Source organism: Cryptomeria japonica, chromosome 8 (assembly GCF_030272615.1).
Source record: "Cryptomeria japonica chromosome 8, Sugi_1.0, whole genome shotgun sequence".
In the NCBI taxonomy this organism is placed as follows: Eukaryota; Viridiplantae; Streptophyta; class Pinopsida; order Cupressales; family Cupressaceae; genus Cryptomeria; species Cryptomeria japonica.
Window position 1 is genome coordinate 600,659,864 of NC_081412.1, and position 12,112 is coordinate 600,671,975.

Here is a 12,112-nt window from a genome sequence, read left to right on the forward strand (position 1 = left end):
TTCATCATAGCCATAGAGGGCTCCCTTGTATCAGTATTTGCACCATTTTTGTATTGTAGACACCTGCGGGTGATTTTGTAGCCATATGATTTTGACATCATTGTATCATGACACTTTATATATATATATATGAGATGATTCATTTTTGCGGCAGCTATATGCATGTGTAGCTATGTGATGTATGTTTCTATGTGATGCTTATGATATGGATGCAAATATGTATATGATGCAATGCAATATTTTTGTTCTTTTATGTTTTATATATGTATGCATGATGCAAATGTGAATGTATTTAATGTAGATGAATATGATAATGCAAATGTAAATTGTGCTAACAGGTGTTGTGTGTAGGATGTGATGCAGTTGTGATATCTATATGTATGTATGAAATGCTTATATGTGGTAATGCAGGTGCAAACTACATGAAATGCAAATGTTTTTGGTGTGTCATTATACTCAGTCATGTGATAGCAGGCTACGTGGATTCAAGAAGGATGATGGAAGTCAATCAAGAAAGGGGGATGAAAGATAGAAGATATGAACGTGAAAGAGCTTCTTGTGCGTTATCATCATTGAGCTTTATTATGGCAAGTAGGTTATGACAATCGAGGCATATGTTTGACCCAAAAAGTCATTGTACCCGTTTGCATGGAGATAAGACAGTCACAAACAGGGAATGCCCCAGTTCATACTAGACTCACAGTGTCCTCATATCCTTGGACAAGTCATAGCATTACTAAGAGACAATCCACAAACAGCAAATGCAAATAGGTGATGATACCCCATCCTCACCTTTCTAGTCAAAGACATCCTGGAGATAGAATCTCTAGTCAAAGACATCCTGGAAAAGATAAAAGACATGTCACCAAAAGATAAAATCAAAAGAAAACCAAGACTCGACACCAAAATCCACTGTAGTCCTCAAGTTTAGTGTCCTTTGTCACTTGTATAAGTCTTATTTGATTGTGGTCACAATGTTTACTTTCACAAAAAGGATAGATAGCACTGAACCATATGTTGTTTGAGTCTGTTGAAAGATTTGATTTGTTGAAGCCCATTGTTGCTGCTGTGTCTCATCTGAAACTGACTGAATCCATGAAACTGATACTTTATTGCGGAGAAGATGAAACTTTATTGCGGATCTGTGATGCAAATGTTGCTTTATTGTGGATTGTACGCGAATAGACTGAAGAAAGCTGGAAGAAACTATACTCCTCGAAACATGTGGTGTTCTCAGTTCCACACCCATCACTAGACGTAGGATTTGCCTTAGCCACAGATAAGATTTGATTTATTATGGATGGAAAGGGAGGTGAAAAGGGAGGTTTATTATGAATGGCTAACCAATCTTGGGTAGATCAATAACAAGCCATGATGGGAATGGGTAAGTTTATTATGGATGGATAGGTTGTGAGTGTGTGCAAAGTGAAAGGATGAAAGTGAATCCTGAAGGAGGGAGGAGCAATGTCTCTACGCATGGCGCTGGTGACCAGTTTTCACCATGGTACTTTCCCAGGGCGCCACCGAAGTGGTTTTCACTGTTGGACGAAATTATTTCTCTTTACTTTTTTGATTTTTCAATTTTTTTTGTTGTCACAAGGTGCCTGTTTGCCAGATTTTCACCAAGTAACGATTTTTTTTGTTTTTATAATTTTTTTTGTATTTTTGAAAATTTTTTGATTTTTTTTTGTATTTTTGAAATTTTTTGATTTTTTTTTTGTATTTTTGAAATTTTTTGATTTTTTTTGTATTTTTGAATTAGGATACTCTGAAAAGCTATGTGTAAAACCTGCAAAGGTGCATGCTGTTGATAGGATCCTCCAAAGGTTCACCTTCTGTAGTTGAGAGCTGATATGCCCCAGATCTATATGCTGCTGTGATGATGTAAGGACCAAGCCAATTTGGTTTGAACTTGCCCTTCTTCTCTCTATCTTGCTGATTTTTAGAATTTTCTCTAAGAACCAAATCACCTACCTCAAATTTGCGAGGTTTTACCTTGTGATTGTAGCTGCATTGTTCCTTGACTGAATGATGTGTAGCTGGAGTGTCTGTCTTCCTTGATGAAGGAACTGCGATAGAATTACTAGTGTGTGGACTACACAAGCCCGTATGCGTGTCACCTGAAGAAGTTTGGGCATCGCTGATAACAAAGTCCCTTGAGGAAGCTCCATTAAAGGTCCTTGATGTATAGCCAAAAGGGAATGGATGTGTGGAACAAGTGGATGAGTTATGAAGGCTTATGACTGTGAAAAGAAGTGAAAGTAGGATAGCATGATGGAGACTTAGGATCAACAAGTATGCTTTTTGACTTAAAATTGTAGAACTTTTGCCCCCAGTTATTTTGATATTAGGGGAGATCAACTCTTGCTCTTTTTGCTTCATAGGATTTTTATCCTTGACTTTGATTTTTGTAGAGTCCAATAGCTTTAGATTTTGATTTGGAATAAAGGACTTTTCTTTATTTTTGACTTTTAGATTTTTCTTTTCAAAGCTTGATTCTTGATCCCCAATAAGTAAGGGCTTTTGTGATTCTTGTTGATCCAAGTCTGGAAGTGGAGTGGAAATGGAATGAGTGGATGAAATGGTAAGGCTATGTGAGTTATCAAGAGGGCTTTGGCAATATGCTCCAAAGGTTCACCTTCTGTAGTTGAGAGCTGATATGCCCCAGATCCATATGCTGCTATGATGATGTAAGGACCAAGCCAATTTGGTTTGAACTTGCCCTTCTTCTCTTTGTCTTGCTGATTTTTAGGATTTTCTCTAAGAACCAAATCACCTACCTCAAATTTGTGAGGTTTTACCTTGTGATTGTAGCTGCATTGTTCCTTGACTGAATGATGTGTAGCTGGAGTGTCTGTCTTCCTTGATGAAGGAACTGGGATAGAATTACTAGTTGTAGACTACACAAGCCCATATGCGTGTCACCTGAAGAAGTTTGGGCATCGCTGATAACAAAGTCCCTTTCCTTGAGGAAGCTCCATTAAAGGTCCATGATGTATAGCCAAAAGGGAATGGATGTGTGGAACAAGTGGATGAGTTATGAAGGCTTATGACTGTGAAAAGAAGTGAAAGTAGGATAGCATGATGGAGACTTAGGATCAACAAGTATGCTTTTTGACTTAAAATTGTAGAACTTTTGCCCCCAGTTATTTTGATATTAGGGGAGATCAACTCTTGCTCTTTTTGCTTCATAGGATTTTTATCCTTGACTTTGATTTTTGCAGAGTCCAATAGCTTTAGATTTTGATTTGGAATAAAGGACTTTTCTTTATTTTTGACTTTTAGATTTTTCTTTTCAAAGCTTGATTCTTGATCCCCAATAAGTAAGGGCTTTTGTGATTCTTGTTGATCCAAGTCTGGAAGTGGAGTGGAAATGGAATGAGTGGATGAAATGGTAAGGCTATGTGAGTTATCAAGAGGGCTGGCAATATGCTCAATAGATTCTTCTCTGGAACCACTCTTGGGACTATTGATATCAAGAGTTGCTTGCACCACTAGAGGAGATTTGCATTCAGACTTAGTAGCCACAACACTAGGTGGTTCATACCCAATTCCTTGGCATTGCAACTTGTTTGTAGACTGTTCCTGTTGACTGAATACCTTAGGAGATAATGGGAGTTGATCAACATGAAAGATATACTCACTACATCCCATGTCTTTAATATTGCACTTTTCTTTGATCTCTGCTTGTTTGGATGTAGAAGCTTTTAAGGATTCAGGATCCACATATGTCGATGAAGGAATAGCCTCTCGATTGACTGGTATTGTTATTTCTGATCTAGGTCGCAGATTGTTGCAATGTATGAATGGATTTGGGTCCGCTTTGACGGTCACTTCAACTCCATTATGTGGAAACTTGATGCATTGATGATATGTTGATGGTACTGCGCTCATCTCATGAATCCATGGGCATCCCAAGAGTATGTTTTATGTGAGATCTAGATCAAGGACTTGAAAAACCACATCCTTTATAACTGGCCCAACTCTGAGAGGCAAGGTGACTGTACCTTTGGATGAGCGTTCTTCATCATCATATGCTTTGATAGTAATTTTGTTTGTAGAATTCACAACTTTGTCGGAATATCCCAATTGTTTAATTGTGCTCAATGTACAAATGTTTAGACCAACTCCTCCATCTATCAGGACTCATTTGATTCTATGTTTGTGTATGAAGGCTTGAATGTGTAATGGTGCATTATGTGGCTGACTTACGGAGGCGTCATCAACTTCTGTGAATGTAAGGGAATGTGGAATGGAAAGGTATCCCACCATGGCTTGAAACTGGTCCACGTTCAGATCAGTAGGAACGGTGGTGTCTCTCAAGATTTTGTCAAGAATAGCTTTATGAGCGGGGGATATGTGTAAGAGCTCAAGGATGGAAATGAGCGTGGGTGTCTTCCCTAACTGTTCTACAAGGTCATACTCAGGCTTGGTTGATGAAGAAGTGGTATTTTTAGTAGAGGCACCTGGCAACGTAATTTTACCTCGACGAGTTGTAACATGACATTCAGAGGTATGTTCGGAAGAAGATCCAACACCTCTTAGGACAATCTTGGGTCTTTGAGGAGGATTCTCAGGATTTTTGTTCTTGATGGTAATAGTAGAGATATGATTGTCCATCGAGATGTGATTGATAGTTGAATCATAGTTATAAGGTGCTCTAGTATAGTTGGCCTGATCATCTGTGACTTTAGCTTTTCCCTTGTCATGCTTTGGGAATGGTTCCTTAAACATCTCATGTTCTTGATTGGATGAGTGTCCCTCAATCTCAATATCACCTCTATCAATGAGATCTTGCACAATGTTCTTCAGTCGATGACAATTACCTGTCTTGTGACCCTTGCTCTTATGAAATTCACAATACTCATCATCATTCCACCAATTTGGTTTGACCTTTGGTTCATATGGAGGAAAATCTAGAACTGTGATCACTTTGTTTGCCACAAGCTTTTTGAATACTGATTCAAGTGGTTCTCCCAATGGGGTGTACTTCCTTTGTGATCTAGAAGTTGCTTGAGTATTCACTTGATTGTTTGTAGAACTTGATCCCGAAAAGATGAATTTGGGTCTCACTGTATTGGCATCAACAACACCATCATTGACTATGTTCTTGTTTTTATTCTAAAATCTTGGCTTGTCCTTTCCTTTAAAGTCATCTTTGTTTTCCTTGAATATCTTAATGACTCCTTGTTCAATTAGAACCTTTTCTGTTGCTAAGCCTTTTTCAATGACGTCCTTGAAGGTGGACAAACAAGCTTTTCTTAGATCATAGCCAATGTCCCTGTTAACATTTTGTGTGAACATTTCTACCATTTGTTTCTATGGAATTTCACAAGAGCATCTGCTGGCTAGATTTCTCCATCTTTGTAAAAATGATGCAAAAGATTCTCCCTCTTTTTGCTTGGTATTGCACAGAGTAGTGACTGATATGTCTGTCTCTATGTTGTAGGAGAAATGTTGAATAAATGCCTCTGCTAGATCACCCCATGACTTAATACCAGGTGGGAGTTGGGAGAACCATTCCATAGCTTGATCGCCTAAACTTTGTGGGAACAATCTCATCAAATATGTTTCTTCTGCCGCTACCTCAATGCAGGCTGTGAAAAATTGTCTTATGTGTGCCTTGGGGTCTCCTTTTCCTCTATACTTGTCAAATTTTGGCGTCACAAAGTGTGCAGGAAATGGAGGCATTGGAATGCTCTTATCAAATGGATAAGGACATATGTCTCTCATAGTGTATGTTGGTTTTGGTGTATTCATGTCCTCCATTTTCTTTTGTAAATCTCTAATTTGTTGCTCCAAATTGCTCTTAGGTGGAGATCGACTTCTTGTAACATACCCCATGTTTGAGACACCAATTTGAGGAGGAGCTTGTTGCATGTATGGATGATATTGATCATACACATGTTCATATGGAGGAGGTCTATATTGATGTGGCATATATGGAGCACTTGGTATAGCTTCATGTTGAGGAAACCCATATCTATTTTGTGCATGTATACCATATTCTACAGGCATGTCATGTTCTATTGCATTGCCCCCAAATTTGACACGGGGTTTCCTTGTGTCCAAATTTTGAGCATGCCTTTGAATGTCCAATTGTTTTGGTTGATCCATAGCTTGAGCATATCTATCTGCATAAGGCTTCCATAATGGTCTTCGAAGGTAAGTATCATATGTTTGAGCATGTGTATGTGGGACTTCAGGTTTTTGAAGCAAAGCTGATGGTGATTCAGGTACTATATGTGGTCCTCTATTTCCTCCACTATTAGGTCTCCTTTGATCCATGTTGGAGTGAGTTTGTTGCGAAGGTCGGTTTTCCATAAGTTGAGACATGTCAAAATCATGAGGTATTTTAGCTCCACTTTGTGCCATCATGTGTAAGAAGTATTGTCTATCCCTCCTCTTTATTTCTTCAACCAATCTATTGAAATGAGGATTCATAATGGATTCTTCTACATCAGCTGAATGTATTGAAAAGTTGTCCACATTGTCATTGTGTGTAGCATTGTTGTTTGTAGTGTCTGCGTTTTCCACATTTGGAATGTTTCTATAAACATCCATGTCAGGCAATGTAGTGTGCTCAGGATTGAAAAATAAATCGTTGTCATACTCATAAGAACTCATGTTTGCGGACTCTTGAGCTTCTTTAGCTTTTCTCCTAGATTTTTGAAGATGGGTTTCAACCATGAACTAGGTATTTGACCAAGATGTGAGAGACTAGATGAAAAATGGAAAGAGTATGGAAGACCAAGAGTTGTATGGAGTGTAAATGAATCTGAGGTGTACTTGCAATGTCCAAAATCTAAGACCAAGTATGTATGTAGTAGAGTAGGTGTGACTTCCAAAGAGAGGATAGTTTCTCTTGATGAGGTAAGCTGACCTTGACTCTAAGTAAGACCAAATGAGACCCAAAGGTAAGAAACCTTGATGAGGGACCACTTAGCAAAGTGTAGTTGTATGTAGTATGTTGACAAAGTAGGATGAGGACAATAAAATGACCTTTTGACTCAAGTTTAGACAATTGTGAATGTAAAATGAGATGTGAAGCAATGATGGACTATATAAGACCCAAAGACAGGTTGAATGCTAGATGAAACCTGAAGAAACAACCTAGGAAGCTCAAGTATTCCGAAACTGATTTCTCTTGTTTGCTGGACTGTAAAAATTTTCAATTCTGGACACAGACGCTTTTGTATACTTCACAGACGCGATTCCTAGACACAGACGTGTCTCTGTTCGACACAGACGCTGCTAGACACACAGACGCTATTATGCCCTTCACAGACGCGTTTATATGACTTAGATGCGGTTAAAATAGACACAGACACGTTTCTGTAAACTTCGTGCAATTTTTCCAATCTGTGAAGTTATTTTGTTGTGACCAAATCCGACTGTTTGACTGTTTTTCATGACAAGAGGACACAATGTTGATGAGGACTCAATGTTTGCAAGTGTTTAGACTCCAAAAGTGTGTTGTTTGATGTAAAATGTTTTTCATACACTTGAAGACACAAAAGACACAATATTTTGTTGTTTGGTCTTGAATGTTTGAATGTTTAACATAAGACAAGCACAATTCTTATGGCTAGCCAAGACAATAGTTGTTGATCCCACATAGGGTTTTACCCCCGAGGCTACGCTATTCAAAGCGGATACTTAGATGCTTGACCTCACTGGCTCCACCCTCGACACTCACTTCTTGGGTCAGCCAAGCATCAGTCCCCATGAAAACTCCCCATGGCGAACTTTGTATCTCTACTAAGAACCGTATGTGTGTGGGCCACTACCAGAGGTCCGACCTCCTGCCCCAACAACTAGAAGGATTTGGGCTTCTAAAACAAAAAGGTGCTAGTAAGGGCATCCGCTCGTGTGGCCATACATGCGACACTTTCAGCTTTGTAAATACAGAAGGCTCCTAGCCGGTAGGGGTTATGCCCTACAAATGATCAAATAAATTTGATCAAACGGGTTTATGGGGAGACATAGTGTCGGTATGAACTAATCAGCACACGTTATTCATAGTTTTCACCATGAATACATTTGATTATAGTGGTTCGGATGAGGTGGGTTTTCCTCGCTACCACTTGGGTCGTTCTCTTCTCACTAGTAGTCCTAATGACCACATGGGAAGACAGACCCTCTAAAGATTAAACAAAAAGAGCCTATTGCTCAAGACACAAAAGACAATGATTCAATTTTAGTGCACCAATTGAAGTGTTTGCTAATCTATGAAAACATGACACACAATAAAATTTCAAAACCCTAGCCAAGGACCTGCAACAAAATTTGTTAGTAGTTTGGGTTGTTTGACATAATCACCCCTTCCTGCAAACACACAAGTTAGGTACATTTTAAAAACCCAAAAGACTTTGTGAAAGAGGGGCCTTCAACAAAAACGTTTTGCTTCCAAGACAAGCTACACAAACTTAGTTAGCTAGATCTGAAAGGGTTAGTCCAAAAATAAACCAGATCTAAAACCCTAAGTGCAAAATCCAAAAATTGAATCAATGAAAATTTGAAAATTTCAAAACAGTAAAAGCACAGACGTTGTTACCCACGACACAGACGCGTTTCTGTGATGCACAGACGCCCTTCTCCGACACAGACGCGGGTGGAAACAACACAGATGCGACTCTGAAACACAGATGCTCCTTTCTGAAACCTGCAAAATAAAATTTGTCAAAAACACAGACGCGATTCCAGATTCCGCAAACGCGCCTGAAAATCAAAGACGCGATCCGAAAGTTCGCAGATGCGGAAAAACCTAAAATGTCATCGAAAAATGTCCAATCTGCAACTTAAAAAATGCAAAATCTACAACAAAAAGGTTAAATGCAAAGGGACAAGAGTCCCACCGGGCGTGCCAAAATGTATATGGTGAAAATGGATACAATAATAACAATATTGAAAGGCTAAATGAATCCAACCACAAAACCCTAGCCTAACAACAACAAAGATCCACCATAACATATGAAGATTACCTAAGACAATGCAAATAAAACAAAATCACAAAGATTATAACATCACATGTCCAATAGGGCTTTGATCTCCATTCTTCCGATCTCCATTGATCTTGCTTGATATATTTGCTCTCAGATTTTTATGTGCACAAGAGCTCAACAAAGAGCGGAATGTGGTTGCAAGTAGGATCGTAGTGTAGCCAATTGATCAAGTTGTTAGGGTTTGATAATGAAGAAGGCATCTCCTTAAATAAAAGACACAATATGAAATGGAGGGATAAGATTGAGAGGTGTAAAAAGGAGGTCGGCTAGGATTAGAGGGTAGGTAGAAGAAATAATAAAATAATGAAAGGGGTAGGTAGTGTATGAATTAAGAGATAAATGACATGTGTCATGTGTAGAAAAAGATAATGAATTAATTAAATAAATAAAGATTTATTTAATTAATAGAAGAAGTAGGATCAATTAAATAAATAAATATTTATTTAATTTAGGAAAGGGATAATTTAAATAAATAAATGTATTTATTTAAATGAGAAATAAGGCTAGAAGAGGATAAATGAATTAATTAAATAAATAAAGATTTATTTAATTAATAAAATAATTAAGCTTAGATAATTAAATAAATAAAATATTTATTTAATTAGACATGACAATTTTGGGTGTCTACAGGTACTACCATAGGTAACACTGCTATCTTGCAGTAGCAGGTACTACCGCCGGTATAGCAGTGCTACCGATGATAGTTGTACTACTAACAGTAGTACCTGCTACCTTGCGTAGCAGTGCTACCGACGGTAGCAGTACTGCTGGCGGTAGTACCTGCTACCGCAAGGTAGCAGTGCTACCTACGGTAGCAGGGGTTAAACTAATTTCACAGTTTCCTAGATAAATTTCATGCAAACCAAAATATAGTATTTCAAATTTCTGTTCAAGGTTATAAAATTTGATTTTTAAATTAATTTATTATATATATGATATATGTATATATAAATAAATATATATATGCATAATATATATATGTATAAACATATATTCATATATAGGTTTTATATTATTATGGACATTATGTTATTTAGTATTATTTTAATACTGTGAAAATTAATTCATGTGTTTATTTATATATTTTATAATATGATTATAGGTATATGATATATATACGATGTATATATATATATATTCATATAATTATATTATATATTATATATATAATTAATTCAGAGTTTGGTTATTTCCAGAAAAGCTTATAATTTTAGATTCTATACTTATGCTTGGAAATACATTAGGAGATTAATTTTTATGTGATTGATTTAACCTTATTGAACAAATGACAACATTGATTTCCTTTTATTAATATAGTTGTATTTTCTTATTTTCTAGAAAATCCTTATTTGCAAGCATTTTATGCTTTTGGCTATTTAAAGAAAAGATTGTCTGTATTAGGATCTTGTATAAATGGTGTTTGCAGTCAAGCTTAATCTCATTGCAATTTTGGTTGAGTTGTCATTATGTCATATGTTGTTATACCTCTTGGTTAGGTGTTATTGTATAACACTATTGATGTGAGTCATTGTGTGTTATGTTTCCAAATGGTCAATCCTGGGTTAGTGATTGTGTATCCTTCACCTGTGGTTGTCAGGATTAGATATGGTTGTCAGTTTCGCCATAGAGTTTTTGTAAAGAGAGATCTTTTTCCTGTAAGTGTCCTATGAGAGAGAGTGTCTTTCGAGAGGGGGCCGCGCCCAAAGTGGATAGCAGGATAACCCTTCAAAAGTCAGTTAAAAAGTGATAAACTAATAATTGATTAGGGGGTGGGTAGTTTAAATATTAATTAAGATAATGTGCCTCGCACATGGTTGAGTGCTTGTATAGGCTTAGGATGTGGTGAGAAGGCTTGGAATGGAAAACTTACCACCTTGTCTTCATGAAAGGATTGGTAGGGTCCGCATGAGGCTTAGATGGAGCTGGAGGTTCAAGAGAGGTTACCAGGATAACCCAGGATGGGGGTTGGGACCTATGGACGCCTACCAGGGTAACCACTGTAAGTCATGCGATGACACTCTCTCCTTATAGTCACTAGTGTTTGTGAGTTGAGTCACATGAATATTTGCGGAGTCATGTAGTTCTTTCGTATTTGTCTTATTTTTCTTGCTTGAGGGTTTTCTACTATCTCCTAGCACGGTGGGGTGGTTCCATTTTGGGATCACATGGTTAGGTGGTAGTGCCACTTCCCATCGGATGTTCTGGATTGTATCTTCAGGCAAGGAAAGACTTTGCTGGTGTTTCTTGGTTCGTGGTTCATGTACCAGCTCTTGTTCGTGATCATTGTTCAGTTGAGACTTTGTGGTCATTGTATCAAACTTTTATGTAACCTTGATATTGTAACTTTTGGGTTCCGTGGTATTTTTGGAAGCCATGTATTTATGAATATTGTAATATTATGTCATTGGAATGTATGTTAATTCAGTTGCTTTGATCTTTTGTATAAATAGTTTATGGATAAATAAATGAATTGGAATACTTTGATTCTTTCATTATGGATTTAGATGTATGTGTAGGTTTATTCTCAAGCATTTAATTTACCTAATTAAAATGGACAATTGGATTAACCATGGTGTTAATATAATCTGCGAATTAATCTTCGTTGGTAACCCTTAGGAAATCATGTGTTAGACTTCCGTTGTGTTATTAAAATGTGCTATTGTTATAATTAATGCAATTAATCTTTAAAAAAAAATATATTTCACCATTTAGATGCCTAGTTGTGTTGTTTTCCTTTAGGGTTCCTAGCGGGGCATTACAAGAATGGTGGTCGGTCTGGTCATCCACACTTTTTGTTGTCCAAAGGGGAACTTGTTCATCTCTATGAATAATTTTAATCCTAAGAATCACAACTTTGTACCTATTTCCTACACATAGAAAGAAAGGGGAAATTATTGGGAATAGGAGTTTACCTAAGTCAAACCCTAGTTTTGGAATTAACGTTGAATGAAATATTGCAAATACTAAACTAAATAATGGAAAGGTATACCTCAAATTTGTAATTGTTGATGATAATTCTTTTCTTCTTGAATGCAATCTCATATGTTGTATGAAATGGTATGATCATGATAAAACCCTAATCACACACACATGCTTGTGTATGCGGG